The 9328-nt window shown below is 37.2% G+C and overlaps 1 pseudogene; it reads right to left on the bottom strand.

Moving 5' to 3' along the window:
• Positions 1-379: 379 nt before the first annotated feature.
• LOC142440591 (large ribosomal subunit protein eL30-like) lies at positions 380-751 on the bottom strand (annotated as a pseudogene).
• Between the last annotated feature and the right edge of the window lie 8577 nt (positions 752-9328).

Genomic DNA, 9328 nt, shown 5'->3' with positions numbered 1-9328 from the left:
AAGACAACAAAACAAAAAATACAACAGCTTAGTCAGTAAGTGAGGAAGGGAAAGAAATGAAGAAAGAACAAAAGGGAAAATCACATTAAATGTTAATACTTATTTTAAAAGCAAATATTAATATTTATTTTTTAAGTATACGTATACATTGAGAGAATACATAGTGATAGAATTATGCTAACTATACTAGAAAAATATCAATATGAAACACTATGAGTAATATAAATAGGATGGTTATATTCTGCCAATATATTGTTACTTCCAAATTTCTGCCACCTGATTTCCTTTTGACATCTGATGTACTAACAGTCTTAGTAATATATTTTAGATTGTTTCCAGAAGTGAAGATCTTTTGTTTTAATACAAGGTCTGACCAGTTTTATAACAGAAAAATATTGCAGGTTTTATTTTTCAGCAGTCTGTCTGGCATGCTGCGAATGCTATCAGACTCACCTGGGTCAACAATGGTCCGCGTGCACACTCTCTAGCACTTGCCATACACCATGCCCAACTCGGTATTTTGGCCCCAGGAGTGATGAACACCAGTTTTGGCCCACATGGCATAGTACTCATTTGCAGATTTGCTCAAGACTGGGGAGTCGTCAGCAAGAATGACTAGTTATGCTTTGCCTTCTCTTATCATCTTCGGGCTCTGCTTGTAGCTCAGCACCCATTTTCCACTTTTCAAAGCGAGTTGGACCATAGTGTTGATTGACTACAGAGATTATTTTGTCTTCTTTGCAGCCACCATCTTCCTGTCATAGGTGTAAGACGGCCACAAGAACAGCCACCAAGATGGCCTGGAAGGGAGAAAGCAAGATCTCACATTTTCCTGCTCAGTGTACTAGAGTTTGAAAAAAATGATAGTTTAATGAAATATTACATGTTTTAAATGAGAGATATTCACCCATCCATTTGCTTTTATAGAAATCTGTGTCCTATAAACTACAGTTGCTTCACCTCCATATGTGCGGCTCTATGATACAGACGTTTGAAATTTCTAATGTAGTTCTTTACTATGGGAAATAAAGAGGCCTTTCCCCAGCTTGTCTCCTCAAATATATGTCAGACCTAGGACACTGCTTTCAACTAAAGACAGTGATTGTCAAGTTGTCCCCTTAAAGGCATCAGCCATCCAGAGCAATCAGTCTACTGTCTGGTACCCTGGAAGTGGGGCTCACAGCCTACTGATAAGGCTGGTGATTGTTTCCCTGGAGAGCTCAGAACTGGTCAAACCAGCTCAGTAACAACCAAGGTTAGCCTGCCATCCTGAATCTAGGATCTGTCCATTTTGTCACATGTGTACCCCTAATCCCTCTTCTTCCTCTTGAATGTATACCCCTAAATTGTCCCCCTCCCATTGCTGTATTGCCTATGGGTCAACCCTTTCCTGTGACATAGGGGGCTTACATGCCCCCCCTCCACAAGTATATATCAGCCTTGGTTAGAAATAAATCTCTCCCATGAGCTCCTGCTCCTCTCTTCTGCCATCCCCATATGGTCCTCCAAGTGGCACAGAGGTGATCATGCTACCATGAAATGTGTCTGACTCCTTTATTTTACACTCTCTTGGATTTCTCTTATTCTCAATGACTTTTCTATGAACTTTATACAATATAGCCGTGTAATTGTACCTACCGGACCCATGATTACTTGTTAGGGTCTGGCTCCCCTGACACTTTAGCTGATGTTCCTGCCCCCCCCCCAAAAAAAATACAGGTCCTTCTCTACTATATTTATTTCTATTAGCGTGATTACTTATTCAACCTGAGGGTGGAAAATTGCTGTTTTAGAGCAAGTTGTTTTCATGCTGATGTGATCTACAAGTCATAGTACCAATGCTTAAAACTCCTATCTTATATACACAGAGCATTATAGTATGTCATTTTTAGATGGCCATATAGTACATCATATCCTAATGTGATGGTTAAAGTTAGTATAGCAACTTGATTTGACCTGGATTCTTCTATAATGTGATCAAACATAGTGTGGACAACTCATGTTAGGATATTCTGTGAGGTAGCCCAAGGTGTGGGGAGAGTAAGGTGGAGTCCTACCTTAATCTGGCCACAACCTTGCTACAATTGAGAGGAGATTCCATCACAGGTGTGGGTTATTCTTATAATAGATGTGCACCATAGGGAATCTATGGTACTGTACTTTTTCTGCTGGATCTTGATTGTTTTGTTGCCACCTGTCATTCTATCTGCTGATCTCAGGAGCCAGCAACAGATTGTTGATCTTGGATTAACTTGGCCAAACACATTCATTTGGCTCTTCATCCACTAGCTTGTGGTCTTCCTGCTTCCTGGTTCATTGGCCCCTTCAATGACATGGGTCAAGAGTGAGGTATCCAGTTTACCCATCTGACCCACCAACTTGAAGTGGACTGGACTTATCTGCTTTTACAACCACTTTACCCATTTCTCCATATAAACCTCTTTCTAAATACATACACATATACAGTTCACTGGTTTTGCTTCTTTAGAAAACCCACATAAACTCATCTATTGAGAAAAACAAGCAAAAAAAACTTGGTTCAAAGAAAAATTTTAGAGTTGGCAGATATCTCTATAAAAGATAACTAAGTATTAGGAAGTAATTGGTTTTGTTTTTTTTTTAAGAACTTGCTCAAGCAGCAGCATACTGCTACAACCATCAGGGAGGTAAAGAGAGGGGGAAGCCATTTCTTTCATTGCCCTCCAATCAAGCTGCAACCTGATAAAATCCTGCCCACATGTTCCTATTGGCCTAGTTGACATAATAACCCTATCACTGTCTACATACCTATAAGTAGGAGGATCACTGGGGGATGCTGTTCCCAATGTGCTCTGTAAAGGAAGAATCTTACTTTCTATTCACAAAGAATAATTAGGAGAGGCGAACATTTACCAAACAAGCAAAGGAGAGTTTCCACTGGAATATGCAATACTTATTCCCATTTTCCCTAATAAGGGCATCACTAGATTTATGAAAGGCGTTTCAAGAGAAGGGGCCTCATGTTTATCTATACAGTAGAGGCCCGTTATGGAAGGGTTTTGCTAACTAGATGTGCATGTAGCACTGCCTGCAAGATGAATTCTATTGCAACGACTTCTGGCACTGGGAGAAAAATCTATCTTGAGGTGTCATGTCTACAGTCAGGTCATGTTGTGGACTTGCCTCTTGAAAGGTCACTTCAGCAGCTCACTGGCTCAAGCACAAAGAACTAGAGATCAGATTATGATTCAGATGCGTGATCCAGGTCCAGTGAAAACCCCGAGAACTTTCCCATAAAATTTATATGAAGTAGGCAATATCCCAATGAAACTTATTTTGTTGGCTGCTCACTCTAAATCTCATTCTAGGTAATGCCAAATCACAGCAGGTAAACCACGGAGATCATGGGCAATCCAAGGTGAAACACCACCTTAATCATTAAACCTATGCACCAGCAATCCCACTCTAAAGTATGTATCCTAGAGATGAAAGATAAATGACAAGAAGAGCCATAGGCATAACTATAATAATTTTAGCAGCATTATTCACAAGAGCCAAAATGAAGAACTCACCTGAGTGTCCATCAATGGAAGACTTGACAAAATTAAGTGTGTACAATGAATAGTATACAATGACAAGCCCTTGTAATAACAAATCTGAAGGACTATGGATGATATTATGCTGAGTAAAGTAGCTCAGTCACAAAAAAATAAACATGATACGATCTCATCTAACATAAAACCATTGATCTCTACTTCTGCACAGCAAAGGATAAAGAAGGAAACCAAAGAGTCAAAGAAGAAAATAGACTTGGATCAAGGAATATACAAGAGACTAATAAAATTAGAGGGTGCCTACCTACCACTACCAAACTTTCTGGTCAGGTCCACAAGAGATGCATCCTGATAGAGTTGGAGGAAAATATTGTATAGAACACAAAGTCTTAAAGAGTCCAGACTTATTGTACTGTTTGAAACTAAAGAAGTCCCTGAGACTGTTGCTTTGAGATACTCCTGAAATTTTGAACTGAAACTTTCTCATGAACAGCAGATTGGTAAATAAAACTATCAATATTACTACCTGCGACCGTGAATTCCACTGTTTGTTTGTTTTTAAAGCCAGTCAGTGATTTTTCTAAAGTAAGTATGAGATGTCAAATGAACTAGGAAACTAAATTCCTGGAAATGTAATGCCTAGAACAGAAAAAAATGTGAATATTGACAGATTGTGGGGAAAATATGGCCAATTCCTTGAAAAGGTGCATAAAATTTAAAAATTGGAAACTAATTTTCTATGTAGACATTCACCAGAAACAAAATAAGGTATTTAATAAAAATGAACAAAGAACTTAAGTATATCTTTTGCAAGAAGAGGAAAAATTATCAATTCAATCACTCCTGGCTTCTTCTGTAGGTCTTCTTCCCACTATTTAAAGAACAATACTGATGAACATTTGTCTATGTGTTTGTGCCTCAAGGAGGGTAAACATATCTAAAAACTTTTGAGACTTGTCACTTAATTCTTTTTAGATTTACCCATATATAACATTATATGCAACTGGGTAGTATACATCTGGTTATTAACTAGTCGGCCATTCACCATTTCAGGAGGTAACATATGAGCAAGAACCAGTGATGCTGAACAAAGACGTTCAAATTGAATTGCATTCACTTAAAACAAGGCTCCAGGAATTGACAGAATATCAATTGTAATATTTTAAAAAGCTTAAGAAGCACTGGAAGCGCTCACTAGTCTAAGCCAGGACATTTGGAAGACTATGCAAAGATATTGACTGTATGAACTATAACGAACTGTGAATACCCTTTTGAAGAAGGGGAATTCCAGATAACTTCATTGTACTCACTCAGAACTTGTACATGAATCAAGAGGCAGTGTGCAAAGAGTGTGGCATTATGCTTGGAGGAGCGCTTATTAAAAACCTGAGACTGAGACACGTAGAGGACACAACCTTGCTTACTGAAAATGAGGATGATTTGAAGAATTTGCTCTTGAGGACATAGGTTTATAGTCTTCAGGATGGATTACAACTCAATTTGAAGAAGGCCAAAATCCTCACAACTGGACCAAAAAAAGTTACAACATGATTAATGCAGAAGAGGTTGAAGCTGTGAAGGATTTTGTCTTTCTTGGATTCACAATCAAGGCTCATGGAAGCAGCAATCAAGAGATCAGGGGACATATTACATTGGGTAAATCTTCTGGACAAGGCCTCTTTGGAGTATTGAAGAACAAAGATGTTACTATGAGGTGTATGGTGCCCCTGACGTAAGCCATGGCATTCTCCATTGCAACATATGCATGTGAAAATTGGACATCGCATAAGGGAGACCATAGTAGAATCAATGCATATGGATTGTGGTGCTGGAAATATTGAAGCACTACAGACTGCTAAAAGGTCAGACTGATCTGTATTGGAAGAAGTAAGCCAGAGTTTTCCTTAGAGGAAAGATAGCAAGATTTTGTCTTACATACGTTGGACATATTGTCAAGAAAGACCAGTCCCTGGAGAAAGGCATGATGTTTGGTTAGTAGCAGGGGCAGCGACCAAGAGGAACGCCCTTGATGAACAGATTGACACAGTGGCTGCTTCAATAGTATCAGACTAGGGAGCAATTATGAGGATGGCGTAGGACTGTGTTGTTTACCATTCTGTTGTGCTTAGGATCTCTCTGGGTCAGGGTCACAGGGCCACTTTGATGGTATTTAACACAACAACAGCATAAGCTTATATACATTGTTTTGTCTTTTGCCTATGCCTAACTTGGGAAATCATAATCCTAGAAAAACTTACAAGCAAAAAATGGTTTATTTAAACACCAATGATTGTCTCTCTAGGAATGCACAAAGGGACATTGATTTGACCTATTATATTTTTCAGGCAATTTACAGCATCATACAGTATCTAACTTTGAACATTCTAAAGACATTTTGAGTAAATTGTGGATAAAATTTTTCATGAAAGTCTCATTCTAAGGTTCTAGAAATACATAAGAATATATTTTCATTGTCTATAAAATTTTAAAAGTAAAATAAAATTGTAAATGCAAGCAAGTAGCAACTTATTGATTTACTAAATATTTAAGCAGGCTCATTTTTGCAATCATCCTTAAAAGTTGACTACAGGGTACAAACTCTTAGCCTCTAGACTCAGATAGCCTGTGGATGAATTTTACCACTGCTAGTTAATGTTTGACCTTGGAAAGTAAATTAAAATCTTTGTGCTTCCATTTCCCCATTTACATAGTAGAGGTAAAAAAGAACTTACTTCACAGGATATTGTGACCTAAGTTAATAAATTAAGAACTTTTAAATTCCTGCACAAAAATGCAATTAATATGTAAAAAATGAAATATGTATCAACTTTATTTTCAATTGAAGCTCTATCAAGGTCAAGTCATTTGTAAGCAATGATGCAAGCCTAAAGAACTGAGGGTCATAGGAATCTACCGATATCAATGCAGTCTTTTTTACCTTACTAACTGGAGTATTGCTTAAGGATTTCGAATGTTCACAAACAAAAGTCATTAGGAGCCAAATCAGAAGTGTAAAATGTGTGTCTAATGATTTCCCATAGAAAAATTGGTAAAATTACCATTTTTTGATGAGAGGAATGAAGAAAACTATTGCTATGGTGAAGAAAGATGCCCTGGTTGGATGTTTTCTGCCTGGCTGCAGCTTGCCCTGTATTTGAATATATATTTGAATAGGTCCAATTCTGTCCCGTTTGGGAGTGTCTTGACTTCAAATTAATAAGGTGTTTGTGGGTTCAGGTAGACAGTCCCACAGAAGAAACAAGAAGCAAAGCAAAACCCTCAAACAGAGCTGAAACACAGTTAAGGACTGCGACACGGAAAGCGCTGAAAAGCAGGCAAAGACCCAGAGAAAGCGAGCGCGGGACCATGCAGAACCTAACAGAAGCTGGCATGGTCAAAGAGCTGACCTGTCCGGAGGAAGGGAGATTTGACCTACATTCTTCCTGATCACAATCTTGGCCCTGCATTGTAGCCTGTTAATCCTGATTCCAGGGTTGTCCCCGGTTTCTTAATAAGCCACTTAATTCTAAGGACAGTTCAGGAGTTCTAGGAAATGTTGTGGATTACCAACCTCAAATAGCAGAGGAAAGAGTGCAGAGGCAAGGGAGAGTGGCCAGCGTCAGAGATGGCCTGGTTCAGCAGCTTGGAAATCTGGGATATAGCTACATGCTGATTCATAAGTTTGGCATTTTTTGTACAAAGACCTGTATATTATTAGAGCAGAGAAAGGGATACATATTTGATGTCACACTTCTGCTTATATTCCATTGCCCATAATGAGGCACATTTTCCTATATAATATCAAGTTTGCTGAGAAATGTATTATCCTGCATGCCAAAATGTCAAAAGGAATATTTCTGGCATGAGTAACATTTATTATAAATTTTTTAAAGTCATTGTTTATCATCTCTATTGATCATGCAACAAAATTTCATACAGTTAAATGAAAAGTGCATAATTTTAAAGTTTGATAATAAACACAATTAAAATAAATATGCATAAATAATGAGTCTTAAATTTGCATAATTTGTCATGAAATAACAGGTGACCTTAGCTAGCTACAGTGTAATCAATTTTGTTCAGAAATTTACTTAATATTTTCCAATTTAAAGTTGATTCTGATGACATCTTCTGTAATTTTTTATACTATCTAATATTTCTACCAACATTTACACAAATATATTTCCTTCAAGTCTTTAAAGTTTGTGGCATTTGATAAAATTTATGAAATTATTTTATTCACTGTGAAGACAGTGACACTGCCAATAAAAGCAATTAATTCTATAACAGTAAATGTGTCTTGTTTATTATTATGACAGGGAAACATGAAGAAAAACTATTAGACATGACCAGGAGCAAAAGTGGTTAAAGTCTGAGATCTTTTGGATTTAAGACTTTACACAATAACAAGCTGACTTCAAATACACAGAGGCATTTCTTCTGACTGTATTTCTAACCTCTAATTCGGCCTGAGAGAGCAGATAATAACTAAACACTCTTGAATAAATACTTCCATTTCATTTTCATCAGATGCTCATTTTTCCCCTCAAACAATCATTTTGCTTCAAAATTATTTTGGGACAGTCACTGGAAAATTTCATTAACCTTCAGTTGTTGGAAAACATTTAAAATCTATTTTCACATTGTATACTAAACAATAATAAGAATACATGCGCTACTTTATATTAGTGTTAACATCTGTAATGTTCTTCCAGTTCAAGGAAAAATTGCAACATAATGATTTGTTTTATTTCCTTTTATACCTGAACACTCAATTTAAAAAATAATATTGTGTTTTTTAATGAGCATTTACAGAGCAAATTAGGTTGTTAATGAACAATTACTGCTATTGTTCAGAGAGGTTACATTTTTTCACAATATTTAAGCGCTTCACTCATTAGGATGCTTCACTTCTAATGACCCGGTTCCCTGTCACCTTACTCGTTCATCGGTGCTGTAGAGTAATTGTTGACCATTTGGTTTCATAGAGATTTTTTTAAACTTATAGATAATATACTCCCTGGTCATTTTTATTTTATAAGCCTATTTGTTTTTTTAGCTAAGAGGTTTCTAAAAGAGGTTCTGTTTGTTCAAGGTTTATAATATATCAGGATGATAGTCACAGGAATACTCGATTTTCAACTGGCCAAGTATGGCTGGTATTTCTTAAGGATTTTAGATTTGTTCCACATTCTCCCTATCAGGTTCTATCTATTGTGAGCCTGAAAAAACGTTCATGATTGGTGGCTGGGAATCACTCTTTCTACCAATCTCTGGAGAGATGTGGCCAAAGCTCAGGTAGACAGTCTGTCCTGTAGACTCATTTCCTAAGTCTTTGGTTTCCTTTTTCTCTATTGTTCCAGATTAGATGAAATTATAGCTGTGTTTTACATGGTTATTTAGATGTATTCTAAGACCCAAGATAATATTCAACAAAATATGATGTAGAACATGAGCTATATGATGTGAATTATATTATGCTAATGGACCAAGATGTTTCTGAGACTATGGTCCTACAATTGGCTTCACACTCAGAAACATGTTCCATGACAGACATGCATACAAACTCGCATGTATAGGATAGGCATAACAATGCAAGTATATATGCACATACACACATTGCTGTTATTATGAGAGGCCATCAAGTTGGTTCTGACGCATAGTAACCCTATGACGACGACAGCAGAAATAAATATGTCCTGGCCCTAGGCTGTCTCTACAGCCATTTCTGTGCTTAAATTCACCACGACAACTGCTATAACAATTCATCCCTCAGAAGGTTCTACTTTGTCAAC

The sequence above is a fragment of the Tenrec ecaudatus genome, chromosome 2 (genome assembly GCF_050624435.1).
Source record: "Tenrec ecaudatus isolate mTenEca1 chromosome 2, mTenEca1.hap1, whole genome shotgun sequence".
Classification (NCBI taxonomy): Eukaryota; Metazoa; Chordata; class Mammalia; order Afrosoricida; family Tenrecidae; genus Tenrec; species Tenrec ecaudatus.
This window is presented reverse-complemented; position numbering and strand designations above follow the sequence as displayed.